The 16,958-nt window shown below is 45.8% G+C and overlaps 1 protein-coding gene and 1 long non-coding RNA gene across 4 annotated transcripts in view; one reads left to right on the top strand and one right to left on the bottom strand.

Annotated features, from left to right (window-relative positions):
- LOC128626149 (uncharacterized) lies at positions 1 to 6,951 on the bottom strand. The gene is made up of 3 exons (XR_008390075.1): positions 6,657 to 6,951; positions 4,640 to 5,752; positions 1 to 2,180 (listed from the first exon to the last, which is right to left on the bottom strand). It is a non-coding gene; the product is annotated as an uncharacterized LOC128626149 (long non-coding RNA).
- Positions 6,952 to 7,039: 88 nt separating this feature from the next.
- MKLN1 (muskelin 1) overlaps positions 7,040 to 16,958 on the top strand; it is a 332,925-nt gene continuing 323,006 nt past the window's right edge. For all 3 annotated transcript variants that reach the window (XM_037165834.2, XM_053657127.1, XM_037165833.2), the window contains exon 1: positions 7,040 to 7,173. The gene's annotated coding sequence lies outside the window, so the exon portion shown is untranslated. The remainder of the gene's footprint in view (positions 7,174 to 16,958) is intronic.

The following is a 16,958-nucleotide window of genomic DNA, read 5'->3' as shown; positions in this document are numbered from 1 at the left end:
ATGGGAAGCATCGTGTTAAGCCCTAAAAAGTGATTCAAGATTTTTCTTTTAAAAGCAGAACACCTTAGCCTAAGTGTTTAGCTGTCAAACACCAGACCTAACGTAAACAAACCATCTATAACTGCACCGTCTGATATAGTAGCTACTCACCACTTGCAGCTATTTACATTTAAACCAATGAGAAATATATTTCCTACTGACACTAACCAAATTTCAAAATATTCAATGGCCTCAAGTGACTAGTGACTACTATCACTGCTAAGTCATTCAAAATATATCATTATAACCATTCTTCTGTCATCTGAGAAAACTCTACAGAACAGTGCTGCCTCAAAAATGCCCCCAGTAACACCAAATCTGAAAGTTACAGTGCAATGGAATGTGATGAAGCACCTAGACTCGGCCAAGGCACGTAAAAGCACGTCCTTAGGTAATGCGGTGCCATTTCCTCCCGCCTAAGTAAACCGAAAGTGATCACGCTGAGCTTCTCTCTCAGTGCCCACCAGTGACCAAGGTAAGTTGTGCTGGCCAACTGGTCAACTGAGAACGAAATTAGGAAACAAGGGCAAAACTGGGTTCGCCCCGTCCTTCCCATTCCTTTCCTGAGAACGTGCCGGCAGTATTGTGTTCTCTGTGCAAGGATGTGTTTGAGCCTCGTAACTGGCAGCAGAGCTGGTGAGGACAATTAAGAGTGAAGACGGGTGACACAGGCAAACACCAACAAAGCAACTCAAATTCAATTCAGACTGACGCAATAAACTTAATCGTCTACTGTATGCCAGTGATGCACAGTAAATAAAAGCACCACCATACGCACCTTTCACAAGCTCAGTTTGGTAGGGGTGTCTAACACAGGGACAAAAACAGCATGATATGTTGTAATACAGGCAGTGAGGCATGCACGTACAAATGTAGAGGAGACATGGGGGGGTATTTTTAAAAATGTTTTCTATGAGGAAACCAGGGGAAATTTCCTGAAGGAGGTACGCAAGAAGCAGAAGAGAAACCTAGGCAGAGCCGTGCAGAGGAACCACAAGCAGTTTGGCAACTGCTGGAGTACAGTGCTTCTGGTGGTCGCTGGGGAGGAGACCAGGAGGAGGGCCGCGGGGCTGCAGAGCTCCTTCCACGCCAGACCCCAACATGACGTTACCTCGGATGATGTCAAACTTGCCTCTGTAGGTCTGTACACTTTCCTCACCAAAACTGCAAGCAACATGAAAACTAATCCCTACAACCTGATAAGTAATATGCTCAGCCTGCCATACAACTCACAATATCAGATAGCAATCACTAGTAGGAACACCAAGGCATTTCTTTGTGGCACAGTACCATTTAGAAATACATATTAAATAGTGAAAAAGACATTTTCCTCCATCTCTGTTGCCAGGGAAATACCCGTATTTCCTGTGAGTTTTATTCGGAATATCCCCAGAAAATATATCACTGAACACATTTTCAAAACAAATGGTTTGCCCCTGTATTTAAATATTCCTTCCGAGAGTTTATCTGACCAGGAGACGAAATAAATCAAAGGGAGAAGGGGTTGGAGAAGCTTTGCTTCTGTACTGCAGACCAAAATACTTGTTTTCCTCAAAAATTTATGTGGCAGAATATACGCTACTCTGTACACTGCCTGGTGCTTTCTGGGACATCCAGCCTGCGACCACCGAAACTGTGCCATGCCCAGCAATGTAAAGGGCTTCTGTGGCTGCCCACGTAAATCCTTGGAAAACACCTGCCTCTTCTGGACTCTCAACCCTGCATTTTACATGTATGTTCAAGTCTCAAAACAAGAACAACAAGAAAAACACACAGAGAATGTGTTTTCTTCAAATTACTGGGGTCCCCTCGCTCTTCTCTTAAAAAAAAAACACTCCTTGAAATGTTAGTAGTCTATAGATAGGCCTTTTCGGATTCACCCAGAGATTCTCCTCGCTGTAACACAAGCAAAACTTTCCAGACAAAAATACATAACATACAAATACATCTACGTAAACACACTGGCCTACAGGCAAACATATAACCAGTCCTTGTCACACAAACAGGTGGTTCTTAAGTAAAGGTATATTTTCAATGCAGAATATATAATGGTTGAATATAAGTTCTGGAGTCAGCCTACCTGGGTACCAGTCAGAGACCGTCAGTGACCATTTTAACTTCGGGAGCTTCAGTCTGCCCAACTGTAAAATGGGGAAACAATATTACAGCAAGTACACATATCCGTGTCTGCGTAGTCACAATGCCCGCACATACTGACCCCAGGTAGAGACTGATCAGTGTTAGCTGTTTTCACCATTTCATCCCTAAAGATGGATGATTTCACAACTATTCCATCAAGCTAGACACGTCTGTAAATTGTCACTCCTCATGCATCAAAAGCACTTACGGAAGGGTGTTTTTTTTTTTAATACGCTATGTCTAAGCCCTACTTGGATTTGGGTTCAATTGGTCCTGAATTGGGTGGGGCACCGCAGTCCTTTTAAAGCTCTCGAGTTGTTTATAACATGCAGCCGAGACTAAGAGCCACGTATAGGTCTGTAAGTCCAGAGATATACACAAGGGTAAAGTCGGCTTAATTTCTTCTGACCCAAACTGCGCACAGGCGGCCCCCCAACCCGGAGGGACAAGGCTCACCTAGCTGCTGCGACCACGAACTCAAGAGTGCGGTGGGATTTACACCCACGTCCGAATACCGCTCACGGAGGTTCAACTTGATCCCAGACGCAAACGGGGTCTGTCCGGGGCTCACGCCCCCTCGCCCCTTCCCCCGCAGCCTCCGCGGACGCCAGGCCCTCGGGACCGTGCGTCACCGCGCCCTCCCCTCCCGCCCACGGCACGTGACTCGACACGCGCCAGCTGCACGCGGACTCCAACAAAACAAAAACAGAGGAGGCCTGGCAGCCGGGCGGCGGTGGGGCGCGCGGGGGTGGCGGGGAACGGGCGCGCCCCCGCCGCCACTGCCGGGCACCGAGGCCGCGCCTCCAGCGCCGCCGGCCGCGCGCCCCCGCGGACCAGGGGCGTGAGGGCAGAGGGCGCCACCCTGTTTACAGCCCTTGCTCCGGGCGGTCTCCGCCCGGAAACGGTCTCCCGGGAGAGGGCCTCCGAGTGCGCACCCACCCGCGGACCGAGAAGCTGCTCGGAATAAAACCGTCGCCACAGCTCTGGGGTCGGGCTCACGCGAGTCTGCGCTCCCTCTCAGCCCACCGCCCACGGCGGCTCCGTGTCAGCCCCCGTCACGACTCTGCTACGCACTTCGCCCTTCTGTCTCAGCTCCAGCGCTTCCGCAGACCACCCTCACGTGGCCGCCTCCTCCCACGGCACTCCCCCGCGCCCAGGGCTGCGGACTCTCACGCACCTCGGGACCCCGAGTCGGCTCCCACCCCGTGGGACGCCACCCCTTTGGGACCACCCAGCCCACCTCTCTCGCCGGGGTGGAAGGGGCATGCCTACAAAGCTGTCAGAAGCCTAGCTTTCCACATGACGAAGCTCACTTCACCCTTAAACGTCCCCACTCACCCTTCAGCCTAGCTTCCAGCTCAATCAGATACTTAAACCGGGGGTAGGAGCAGGGTGGCAACGTACTGAATTTTCTCCTTAATTCGCCAAAACACAGGACGCAGCTCTGCCCTTGCACTTGCCTTCCGACTCCCCTCGTCGTCCCACCCAATGCAATTTACAAATAGAAATACCCACCCACCACACACCTGCTACTCCACCTGCCCTCTGGACACCTGGAGACCCACCCAGTCCGCTCGCAGGAGCCCGCGCCCCGCCGAGGTGGGAGCGAGACTGTCCGGTTCCCCAAATGAAGAGAGAGTGAGAGGGGACAAGCATCCCCCTCGCCCCGCCCGGGAGCGCTGTCCTCCCGTCCCGCAGCTCCAGAGCAAAGCAGGGCATCCTACGTCCCTCCTAGCGAAAGGGGTAGCCAGAAGCCCGAGAGCGGGGTGCTTCTCCCTTTAAGAACCCAGGCGCCGCGTCCTCTGTAAGCACCCTCCACCCCCGAGCGCGCGCCGCCTTATTTCTGGGAGACAGCAAGGTGGGGTTGGTGGGAGAAACGAGCGAGTGCTCTCGAGGTTCGGGATGTTGGTCTCCGCGGAGTGAAGAGGTGGGATCTCGAAATGGAAACAGCCTCCCTCCCTCCCCTCCTCCTCTTCTTCTGTTTACCTCAAGTTTGAATTTTATCTGCGCAACATTAGCTGGAATGCGGACATTGAAAAAAAAAAAAAAAAAAACTCTCAACCCGGCAGCAGCTCCGGAGGAGCCATGTGGCATCTGGCCACCTCCAAGGGGAGAAAAGTGCTCTTAGCAACACAAACATGGCGAAATCGCCCCGGCATTCCCGCGAAACGCTACGACCCCTACCTTCCCTCCCGCGGCTCCCGAGCGACCGGCAGTGACCCGCGGCCCCCTCCCGAGGGGCGGCAGAGGGCCCGGGGAGTCCGAGGGTGGAACCTCGGGGCGTGCGAAAGAGGAAATAACAGAGTCCGCAGTGGAAATGTTTCGGCTGGACCACCGGACCCATCCTCCTCGCCAGCAGCGAGCGGACGCCTCGTTCCCCCGGAAAGGTCTAAGCGGAGAACAAAATTCCCATGTCAAAGTCCTGCCGTGGGCCGGGCTTTCCCCACCCTTCAGAACTTACCTTTGGGGCTGAACCCACGCCGCTGCTTAAATCCCTTTCTCTTTCCTTCCTCCAGAGCGAGACGCAAGGGGGAAAACGATGCGCATGTACATTTGTACAGCATGTTCTTCTAGAATTTCCCTTTGGTTATCACGGGGAGTGAAGAAGGCTCCGGAGACAGGTGCAGTGCTGGCCGAGGCTGCCGGCTAAAAGTTGTGCGCCCTCCGCGGTGGGCGGCGGGGGGCCCCAGGCCCGGGCTGAGGACCCGCTCTCCCTGCGCGCCCCTCCACCTCCTGGGGTCGCCCCCTTCTCCTCGCGGGCTGCTGCTGCGCGCGGCTCGGCTGCAGGGGAGGTGGCGTAGTTTCTCTTCCTCCCACCTCTTCTCACTCACTTGTTTTCGTAGCCTGGGCTCCCCTAATGCTTTCCTCTCCACAACGTTGTTTCATTATATCATGTCCATCATGTGACACCGGAGAGGCTTCTCTATGGAAACTTAAAGGGGCTCCCACGTGACTGCAGCAGCAGCGGCAACAACAGCAGCAGGACTGGCGGCGGAGGACGCGGCGTTTGTACCACCACCCACCGAGAGCCCCTCGCAGCATCCCGGAGAGGCTTCTGGCGCTGCCGAAGTCCAGATAAGGCAGCCAGGGCATCCGGGAGCTGTGGCGTCTGTGCGTGCTGCGCGCCTTTGCTCATTGCATAGGAAACCGAACAGAAGGAGCGTCCTTAAATCCTTTTCCACAGTCTCAAAACCCACGCTCTGTTAAAATGACATTTCGTGGCTCCGACTTTATTTTCCACAAGAGCGATGAGTTCTCCATTAGGTCTAAGCAAATGTTACCAAATCAAACAGAAAAGCCGGATTTGTACCTGTGTAAGTTTAGCCAGCTCTTGGGTAGAAGAACAGAAATGACAAAACAATAATAACAGAAATAGAATCAGGCATCGGATATATAATTACCATCGCCACCAGCTTTAAAGCTTTCTGGAACTACATTCCTCTGGTAACTGTGGATGATGCTTGCAGGAGGCAAAATGCGATGCAGTTCTTCTCTTCCGCAGCTATATTAGGGCTTTGTTGCTGACAACAGTGAAAACTTGTTTGTGTCAGGAAGTGAAGTACGAAGATATGACCTGGAAGGTACAGACAAAAACCGAAGTGGCAGTTTTTTTCATGACTTTCTGACCACATTCTTTGAAATGGTGAGAAGCAGCTGGTCTGCTGTAAAAATGCATAGAGTATGGTTTGAAGGAAATAAAATAATCACAAAAACATTTTCCCTTAATCATACTTTACATGCTAGACACTAGAAATTACAGGGGTGAGTGTGTGTGTGTGTGTGTGTGTGTGTGTGTGTGTGTGTGTGTGTGTGTAGAGAGAGGAGCAGGTGCATTTTTGCCAATAAGTGTGCCATCACTCCTAACATCTAGCAAACACTTTGAAAGACTTAACTCAAGTCCAGTGATGTGCGGACACAGTAACATCAGTTTTTTGAACGTCTTCGTTATCATGGACTCACAGCCCCTTTATAGGCTGACGACTATAACTCAAATCTCTGCCTTAAAGTTTGTGTGGACCACGGAGATTTTATTCTGTAAATCTAAGTTAAATAGCTATTTCTATGCTTTAGTTCATGCTTTTCCATTTATAAGGAAACCCCCTGTTTGGATTGGCAGAATTATCTAAAACTTCGCAGACAAGTGAAGAGTGGGGTGGAAGATCATCCCTTCTTCTGGCTCTGCCTTCACTGTGTCCCTCCCCACCTCACCAGCCGTGATGAATGAGCTCCATAACATCCCTTCCAGTAATTCCATAATACATTCCCCAATTTTTACCTTTCTATCCAATGAGTAACTCTCCCATTCCTCTCCCCTTTTCTGCTCTTGCCCCCCAATTCAGCCCCAGTGTTGCTTGAGTGCTTAGCTCAGGCCTCCCCCAAAACTCCCTCCCAGTCCTCTTTCCCCTGTGGTTCCCCCCACTCCACCGCCCCCCACCCCTTCCAGCCGGTCTCCCTTCACAGCAACTCTACCCCCTTACCTCTCTTTGACCTCCTTTATTTCCTTCACAGCCTGGCCCTTGACTTCTCGGCCTCTTCTTCCCCTTCTTTACCTGCAATACCCTGTCCCTACTGGGGTCTCCTTCACACCCTTCTATCTGGTCCCATCTCTTCTGACGCCAAACCCAGCATTCCTCAACTGCTCGGCCTGGTCGGCTTTAGCGAGTTTGTGCCCGTGCCCCAGGGCGGGGAAAGGAGTGTGTGGTGCAAAGTGGGGGCAAGAACCCCCCCTCAGCGGTGGCCCCCTGCCTCGCCTCCCTCCGCCCCTCCTGAGCCCGGTGGCGGCGCTTCCTGGGCGGATGGTTGGGACTTGCTGCAGCAGCTGCGGTTCTGCTGTGTCATGCAAGAAGGAGGGCGGCCGGAGCTGGAGGGGGAGGAGGGGAGGAACCTGATCTCTCCGGTAGCGAAGGGCTGGAGGCAAACACCGAGCTCCCCCAGAGCCGCCCGGGAGCAGGGAGGGCTCCGCTACCCCGGGGGGCCCTCCCCGCGGGGCAGATGGTAAGTGGGGCGGCGCAGGTGGTCGCCTTGGGAAGGGAGCGCGCAGGGGGGTTAGGTGGGGAGGTGGGGAGAACCAGGAGTCACCCGGGCCAAACTGAAGGATCCCAGTGTCCAGCCGAAAGGAACTCAGGCCATAATAAGGATGACCAGAAAAACGCAGCAATAATTACCATTCGAATAACGGCCCGCAGCAGACTCAGGCTACACGGAGCAGTTGTGCATCCCTAACCCAAGACAGACCTAGAGGCAATCATTCGGGGTCTGAGACCCATCATCCCACCAGCCCCGGCTTTGTAGGGTAAAGCTGGGCAACAAAACAACGTATGCCTTACCAATTCCTCTAGCCTGGCTGAGCTTTATGAGTTGTCTTGTTTAAAACTAAGGAAGGTAATGGAAACGTGCCCAGCCTCACTTTAGCCATGAAAATAATGCTGTGGGCCAGGGTCCTCAGACAGACAGCCACTGGTGCAATTAAACAATCAATAGGAAAAACAGCTTCATCCCCCTCCCCACCCTCCTTCAACCAGGGTAATTTATTCTGCTTAAAGGAGAAAGCCTACGCACGAATATTCCCTCCCCTAACCCCCCGTCAGCCTCCGCACAACACAGACTGTGGACCCCCTATTCACCCCACTGTCGGACCGTGATTCGTGTTGCACGAGGGGACTGGCTGCTCTGGACTCGCAGCAGCCTCACCTCCGCTGCCCTTCACCACAGGGGGCTCAGAAACACAGAGCTGCTAACCCGGAGCAGTGAACGCAGGGGCAGGCTGGGCACATCCCAACAGTACTCACTTCGCCTGAGTGCGGTTCTCAGGGAAGCCCTTTTGTTCGTAGTAGTACTCCTTTCCATTTCACTCCTGGAAATTTCAAAGAACTTTCTAAAGTATCATTTTTTAAAAAATATATCAGTCATATGTTTGGGAAAGTAAGGGGTTGGTGGGACTAACAGAAAGGCTCATGACTGTCTCAAAAGCACATGCTGTTGCCAGGGAACTCAGGCTCATCTGCTTTCTAATCATTAGCATGTTCCGTGGAAGTCAAACTTCTCAGGGTATATTAAAATGAATGGCATTTGGTTAAAAGTGTTCTTGCTTGTGTCGTAGCCTCCTGGATTATTATCGATTGCCTCACACCCACACATCTTGTTTTCCTAATTCGATTTCTGTATGTGCGTCACTGCCAGGGACACGCAGACCAGACCAGTCAGGTCCACTTCCTGTTCCTCAGAACTAGTTTATATTTGGTCTCGGAGCACTAGCCGGTAAAACATGATCGCACTGATCCTCTTGGAAAGAAATCTGCTTTCAGTGAAAGCAATTTAGCCCAATTACATACTAATTCCCATGGAAAACGGCATCATTTGAGAAATAAAGTAGCCTGACAGTTGCCATTTGAGAAAAAAACCGTTCTTGAAATATAAAGCCTGGAAAAACCCATCTTTATTTTCTTTTGCCTACAATGTCCATTCCTCAGCAGTAGAAACTAAACAAACTCAAGAAGAGAAATTTAAGGATGATATTTCCAAAATGAAGCTCAAAAAATGCACATTGAAGCTGGGGAAATCTTTTAGACCAAATAAGGCATAGAATTGGATGGCATCCAGGCCCCAGGAGCACAAATCAGCTTGAGCTAGCGTTGGGGCGCTCGGAGAACAGAGTGTGATCACAAGGCTTCTCTGCAGATAGGGGCCCATCACTCTGAGTACTAAATGTCTCTTTTACCAATGCCCTATGTCCCTTGCTCTTTTTTCTCAGTTCCTTCCTCTCTATAACAAGGATGTCAGAAAGGCAATATCATAAAGATAAGCATTATGTAAACAGTTCAGTGGGTTCCGATGTAGATCACTTGTTTAGATGGAAAAAACAGAGTGTATATGGCATTGAGGAAAGGTCAGCTGAGTGAAAGTTAGGAAATTCACTCCCACTTCCACTGACCTATGACCTTGGACAAGCCAATCCAGGTCCTCTCCTGGCAGTTTCCTTGTAGAAGTTCAACAACAGTGCTGGATGGACTAAAAGATGTCCAAGCTTCCTTCCATTTACAAGAATCTGTGATTAGATTGAACTCACTACATAAAATTTTCAATTTTAGTTGGATTTTGCGATGTTAAATTTTGACACTGAAACTTTAATATCTATCCATAGAGACCTTGGAGGAAATTGAAATGGGAAATGATTTGCTGTTGACGCATCATTTTTTAGTGTCAATTGCCAGACAATCCAATGACATTGAACTTACTCTTAATGTACTTGCTCTTTGCTTGTGTGGCAGTGTTGTAGAAGCAACAGAAAGGATATAAAATTGTATGGAGAGGGCTTTAGTCATTTCAGATTTAGTTAACCTAAAATACTTTTACAAGCAAAGCAATGGAATGATGAGGAAGGGTTACATAAGAAATAATCAACGGAATCCTCATGGAGCTAATACTCTATTTACCGGTATTTTAATTAGTGAGAGGCAAAAGTATACGTAGCACAGATTTTTTAAATTTTCAGATTCACGATATTAAGAAGTAGCATAAACAAATGTGAGATTTGTGCCAGAGAGAAAAGACCTGACTTTGAAATCCAACTCTGCCACTGTATTTATTCATTATTGAGTGCCTGCTCGGAGTCAGGTGCTGTGCTAGGCACTGGGAATACAAAGATGAATAAGACAGTCTGCTCCAAAGGCCCTGACAGTATAATGGCGAGACAGATGAGTGCGGAGTTGGGCACACAGCAGTGAGATGATCCCAGCAAGAGAGCTCATTGGAGGGGTACCGAACCAGGATTTCCATCGTAAGGGTCCCAAACCATAGAAGGCAAATTTGGAAAGGAATTCTGAAAGATAAGTAGAAGGAATCCAGACAAATGGGCAAGTTAAAGAGAAATGTGTTCCAAACAAAGAAAGTATTATGTGTAAAGACCTGGAGGTAAAAAGGTGTACCCAGAGAGTTGAGGGGGAAGAACAGTGCCCAGTGAAGTAGTAGATTTCTCAGTAAATACGTTGTACGAATGCATGCCAGACGTACTGAAGGATACACCCAGAAAGATCATCAAGGTCTTGTATGTCTAAGAAATTTTCCATTTATTGTAAGGCCAATGGAGGACCACTGGTGAATTTTAAGAAGCCTGTCCATTTTAGAAAAATCAATGCAGTGTGGAGAATTTCTTAGTGTGAGTAACACTATAAGCAGGGAGAAGAGATAGGAGATCAGCACTGTAGGAAAGAAATGATGGACATCTAAACTGAGGCAGCAAGCATGTAAATAGAGAAGAAGGATTCAAATTGTATTTAAGATATAGAACCAACAGAATGTTAGTATTGATTGTATCTGCAGGATTTGGAGTAGAAGGAGATTTACCACTAGGTAAATGGGAGGACAGTGGTACCCTATGCCAAGATGGAGACTTTAGGAAGTGTAGGTTGAGAAGGGAAGGTGATTAGTTTCATTTGAAACATGTTGAGTTTGAAGTGTCCATAGGATATCAGAATGAAGCTTCCTGTGACCTAATTGAACAGGGAAGTCTAGAACTCAGAAGAGGGATCTGTGCTAGAACCATCAGAATGTGATGGTTTATGGAAGTAGATGAAACCCCTGACAGAAAAGGTGTGGCATAAGAAGACAAGAGGACCTGCTCTGGAACCTTATGAAAAATGCCCACATTCAAAAGGTGGGGAAACAAACCTGCAAAGGAAGCACATCCAGAGAGGTAGCAGGACCAGAACAAGTGGCTTCAGAGAAGCCAAGGGAGGAATTGTCAACATTATTAAATGCTAGAGAAAGGTCAAGAAAAGTGAGGACTGAAAGTCCTCAGACTTAGCAACAAGGAGGCCATTGTTGTGTTTGGCAAGAAGGAGTTTATTGGGGTGGTAACCAGATTGCAGTGGATTAGAGGAGGAGTCGAGAAGGTAGAGGAAGTTCTTTTGGATAAAGGGCAACTGGGTGGGGGAGGATAAAAGTATTGGGAAGAGAATAAAATCATGGTCTGTTGAGGCTGCACAGGGAAAGAAGAAAATAATACAATAACCCAGAATTTTTTATTCTTTGAGGACTTCTCCTTCAAATTCAATGGCATGACCATTCATCCAATGCTCAAGTCAAAAACAAAAGAACATGTAGACGTTCATGATGTATCTCTTTTCCTCAGTCCTCACATCCAGTCTATCAGGAATTCAGGTCAACCCTACCTCCAAAACATTTTCACAATCTGTTTCTTTCTATCTGTACTATTGCCGCCCTAACACAAGCACCATCTTCTGGGCTTCTGTAAATAGCTTTCTAATTGGTTTTCCTGCTTCCACTCTTGCTCCTATTCTCCACAGCACAGCCAGAGTGACAGGAAGCATAAAACATAAATCAGATCTTATTGCTTCTCTTCTTGCAACCCTCCCGTGTCTTCCGATTGTACTTGGAATAAAGTCCAGACTCCTTCGCTGGCCTACGGAGCCCTGGGTGGCAACCCAGACCACCTTTTCAATCTTGTCTCCCGCCACTCTCCCTCAAGTCTAACCATGCTGGCCTTTTTTCTCCTCCTCAAACACATTGGATTTGCTCTTGTTTTAAAGGGCTCATCCCAGATATTTCCTTTTCCTGGAATACTCTTTTATTCATTCTAATCTCTGTTTAAATGTCACCTCCTCAAAGAGGCCTTTGCTGACCGCCCTTTAACCAAAGTATCTTCTGTCCATCTTCCCAACTATCCTATGTAAAACTTAATTACTATTTGTTTTTATTGTTATGGTTGAGAACTCCTCTAAAGTTTAAACCCTGTGAGGATTCCTGGCATATAGTAGGCACTTAAAAATGTTCACTGGATTTTTATAGATGGAAAAAGAGGACAAACAGATTATTGGAAATACAGGCACCAAGGATCAAAGCTTGATGTGATTGAGGAATGGCCAGGGATGATGGATTACTAGGCTTCTACCAGAAGTAGAGGAGTTACTAGCTGTGTGACATTGGGCATTCATATTCCTGAGGTTCACTTTGTGAATATGGACTATCAGTAAAATTAAATTAAATGGTATAGTTATAGGTATAAGGCAGCCTTATCAAACTATTATCAGGAAGTCAGGACTTCTGCGAATCAATTTATAACCTCTACATATGACCTCTTCATTTAGGCTTCCCTGATGGAGTTAACATTTGCTTATTATTAGAAAAAATGGCTAAATTGTACTTTTTAAAAATACTAGAGTACCTAAAAGACCCTGGATATTAGATTATTTAAGAAGAAATCAAAGCATTCCTACAAATCAATAAGAAAAGAATTGAAAACCCTAGGAGACTGGGCAAAGTGTTTGACAGTTTGCAGTTAAGAAAATGCAAATGGACCTTTAAAATATGTTAAAATGCTCATCCTTTCTCATAACAGGAGATACATGAATTACAGTGCAATTAGATGTAGTTTTTACTTATTACTTTGGCACAAAGCAAAACGTTTAATAGCATACTTTGTTCACCATGCTAGGAAGAGGGTAAATGTTGTCCGTAGGAGTGAAAATCAATACAACTTCTAAGGAGGGCAACGTGGCAGTATTTGTTAAATTTTTAAATGTACAAAACCTTCGACCTACTAATTCCACCTTTCTATATTCTTCTGAGAGATGCACTCACACACGTATCAAAAGATGACTCATCCAGGATCTTCACTGAAGCTTTGATGCTAAAGACAAAACAACCTTCATGCCCATTGACAGAGAAGTGATTAAATAAATTATGGCACAGTTATACAGGTTAAAGGTAGGCAGTTGTTAAAAACTTCAGGGGCAGTTTTAGGTGTACCGATGTGAAAAGATCTTCATGATACATTGTTGTGGAAAAATAGTAAGATGAAGAACACCATGTATTTTGCTAGACTGTGTTTCTTTTTAAAGATTATTAACTTTTTTTTTGATCTGAAAATGTCTGTGAGAAGTGAAAATAGAACAGTGAGAGAGCAGGTGTGGAGAGACCAGTTGAAACAGCATTTTGGTGATTCAGGTCAGAGACGATGGCTTCCTGGTCTAGGGTGGTGGCATGTACAGGAAGAGAAATGATCAGAGTTAAGAGTTATTTTATCTATGTCTCTAGTCTGTCTCTGTTTTGCTCGTTGGTTCAGTTTGTTTGTTAAATTCCACATATGAGTGAAATCATATGGGTATTTGTCTTTTCTCTGGCTTCTTTCACTTAGCATAGTATTCTCCAGGTCCATCCATACTTTTGCAAAGGGTAACATTTTCTTCTTTTCTACAGCTCAGGAGAATACCATTGTGTAAATGTCCCATGGTCATTTTATCCACTTATCTATGGATGGACACTTGGGCTGCTTCCATAACTTGGCGATTGTAAATAATGCTGCAATGAACACGGGAGTGCTTATAGTCTTTCAAATTCGTGTTTTGGGCTCCTTTGGGTATATTCCCAGAATTGGAGTTGCAGGGAAGTTGGGGGCGGTTAGGGGGTAGAAGGATTGAGCAAAAAAGAGAAAGGACTCTTGGACATGGACAAGAGGGTGGTGATGACTGGGAAAGGGGGTTATAAGGGTACTAAATGGCAATGGGAAAATACAACAAAGCTATATTTTAGAAAAACAAAAGAATTATTCTAAAGAACTTGATTCAACAGAAACAGTGAGTTATAGAGAGGGAGGTAGTGTCATGGTTGCCTTGACATTCAAGGTCAGATGCATGCATACATGTGTCAGTCACCAAGATGGACAATCCTGGGATGGTAACACTGTTCTGGGGAGGAAAGAAAAAAAAAGCAGTGATGTCTTCTGCAGACCTGTAATATAGGTCTTAAGTCAGAAAAACTGCTGGCACTGGATTCATAAGTTTGGAAGAAGATTGTTTAAGGAAGGTAGATGGAGTCATAAGAAAAGTAGGCTCAGGACTAAGCTCTGATCATTTAGAGATTGGATGAAAAAGAAAGAGCTGACAATGGAGACTGAGAATCAGAAACCAGAAAAATTAAACCAGAAGATTATGGGGCCCAAGAGAGCAAGAGAAGAATATGTCAAAGAAGAACGGGTTACATGTTGCCAAAAGGTCTGAGAAGGTCATTAGAACTTGTTTCTCTCATCAACCCTAAATTCCTGGAAAGTCGGGATTATTTTACTTATTTTTGTATCCTCGGGGCTTGCTCCGTATCTCATGCATAATAAATAATCACCAAAATTTTGTTAAATTGAAAAAAGAGGTACTGTGCAGAGGCAGCCAGGGAGAGATGTGGAAAGATAAAAGGATGTGTCTTTGGGTCCCAGAGAGTGAGCGAATGAGTGAGTAAGTAAGCAAATATAAATAAATAAATAAATAAATAAATAAATAAATAAATAAATAAATAAAAAGACAGATGCCCTTGAATTTTATTGCAAACCAAACCTGGTCTTAGAAAAATAAGGAGGTTCTGCTCCCTTGATTTTGCTCTTGAACTAACACGCTGATTGGGCCCTCACAGTGCCAGATTGTTGTGATGTTAAGTGCCTCCTGAACACGTTTTGGGAAGTAATATTCATTTGCGTCTGGTAACTCTGAGTCATTTTTTGTCTTTATTTAGGTCCTGAGTGATGACAAAAAGAGCAGTTTGCTTTTCCTTATCTGTCTGACTCTGTCCTACCACCTTAAATCAGTTGATGGAGGCTGGAGAACTCATTTCGGCACCACTACAGTTCAGTAACACACTGTAACCACCCACAAGGATGCCCAGCCCCAATTTCCCATCAGAGGAAATGATGACTTTTGGCAGGAAGAGATGTATTACCTCCGAGAGAAACCACCAGCTTCTCAATCTGTTACTGTTTCTACAGAAAGGTGCTTTAGGAGAATGTAGAGAATACAAAAGGAGAAAAGGTTTTGACTTTGTCCTGGGAACATGGAAATCTATATAACAAAAGAGATGCCATGACCTTTTGGTACAGTGTCCTTGAATTAGAAATGAAAATTATTAGATGTAGTTGAAACGGTATTTAAAATGTTACGACATTCTGTATCATTGAGTTAGACCACCATTGGTAAAATGTTTCTGGAAAGGGCCACATGGGAAATATTTCAGGCTTTGTGGGCCATTTCGTCTCTGTCCCAGCTCCCCAACTCTGCCATTGTAGTTGAGTGAAAGCAGTCATAGACAATGACCAAATCAATGAACATGGCTTGTTCCAATTAAACTTTATCTATGGACACTGAGATTTACATTTCATAAAACTTTCACATGTCACAAAATAGTATTTTTTTAATCCTCACTCAAGAACATTTTTTCATTGCTTTTAGAGAGAGAGAGAGGGAGGGGGAGAGAAAGAGAACAAAAAAAGAAAAATTGATATGAGAGAGACACATCGATCGCTTACCTTCCATTTGGTCCCCAGCCAGGGGTCAAACCTGCAACCTGGGTATGTGCCCTGACTGAAAAATCAAATCTGTGACCTTTCAGTCTACAGGACAAAGTTCCAACCAACTGAGCCACGCCAGGCAGGGCCAAATAGTATCCTCCTTTTGATCTTCTTCAGCTACTTAAAATCTGAAAATCATTCTAAGCTCATAGGCCATAAAAAGATATGGGGTGGGGTGGGTTTAGCCAGTGGACAGTAGTTTGGCACCTTCTGATTTAGGCAACATGAAAATCAGGTCTTAAAAAAAGATTTTCAGATTCACACTTGTGAAGAAAGTAATCTGTTTATACACAGCTATGCCCCATTTATTTTAACTTCTCAAGTGTATTGGAACATATCAACACATTTGCCTACATCTGACTTCCTTGGAAATAAACTTTGTCTCCTCAGTTCAGTACTTATTTAACACTTTATCCCTTCTCTTCTTTGAAATGAATGAATGTGCATGAATGAAGTATTTTTATAGAGCAAACTGAAGAATTCTTACTGATTGACTTTATAAAATACCCAAACCAAGAGAGGAAACAGGGGTTCTAATCACATTTTAAAACTACATTAAATTCATTCAGTATTATTATTGATCTACTTCTTTCATTGTGCATACTGTTATGCAGTTAGTGATAAAAGAGGAGAGATGATACATAGATAGATTGATTGACTGATGATAGCTAGATAGATAGACATATAGATAAAAAATCTAGTGGCTGATAGACACCAGTGAGATAGATAAAAAATCTAGTGGCTGATAGACACCAGTGAGAATTGTTTGGATACATCACAGTATAAATGTAGTCACTTAATCAACAGATAGGGAGGTAGACAAAACTAAGTTTAAATCTGAGCTCTTTTGTGTCCCAGATGTGTGACCATATAAGCTTCAGTTTCCTCTTTTTAGAACAGGAATAAAAATACCCACCTCTTAAGGAAGTTGTGGGGATTAAATAAGACAGTGCTTGTAAATCAGCTAGCACAGTACCCAGTACGTGGTAAGTAATCAGTTAACGGGAGCTGTTGCTGTGTTCCACCAACACAAAGGTATATGATTTGTTCAAAAGAAGCACACTATCAAAAGGCAAAGCAGAGTAGTGAAGAACTGACTAACACAATTGGAAACTCACAAACCTGAGGATCGATGACTGGTAGAAAAGGTTTGGGTGAAAGTAAAAGCAGAAGTATCATTGTCACAGGAACATACATAAGGCAGCTGGACAGTTGTCTTGCCTTTGCTTCCCTAGTAACCAGCTGATGGGTTGTCTTAGGAGCTCCACCTATAGGTCTAGCTCTTCAGCCTCCCCAGTACTTAGCTGCAATTCTGACTGTGGAGAAAGTGGATCATCAGTGCAAACCCCAGCATCTTGCTTCCTTCCAGTGAGGTTAGCTGTGAGCCTTAGACACCTGCAGCTTACTCCTGCGTTTGTCCAGTTCTGGACTT

The sequence above is a fragment of the Artibeus jamaicensis genome, unplaced genomic scaffold (assembly GCF_021234435.1).
Source record: "Artibeus jamaicensis isolate MK-2021 breed Jamaican fruit bat unplaced genomic scaffold, CSHL_Jam_final scaffold_3307, whole genome shotgun sequence".
Classification (NCBI taxonomy): domain Eukaryota; kingdom Metazoa; phylum Chordata; class Mammalia; order Chiroptera; family Phyllostomidae; genus Artibeus; species Artibeus jamaicensis.
The sequence above is the reverse complement of the archived record's forward strand: the minus strand, read 5'-3'. Positions and strand labels throughout refer to the sequence as shown.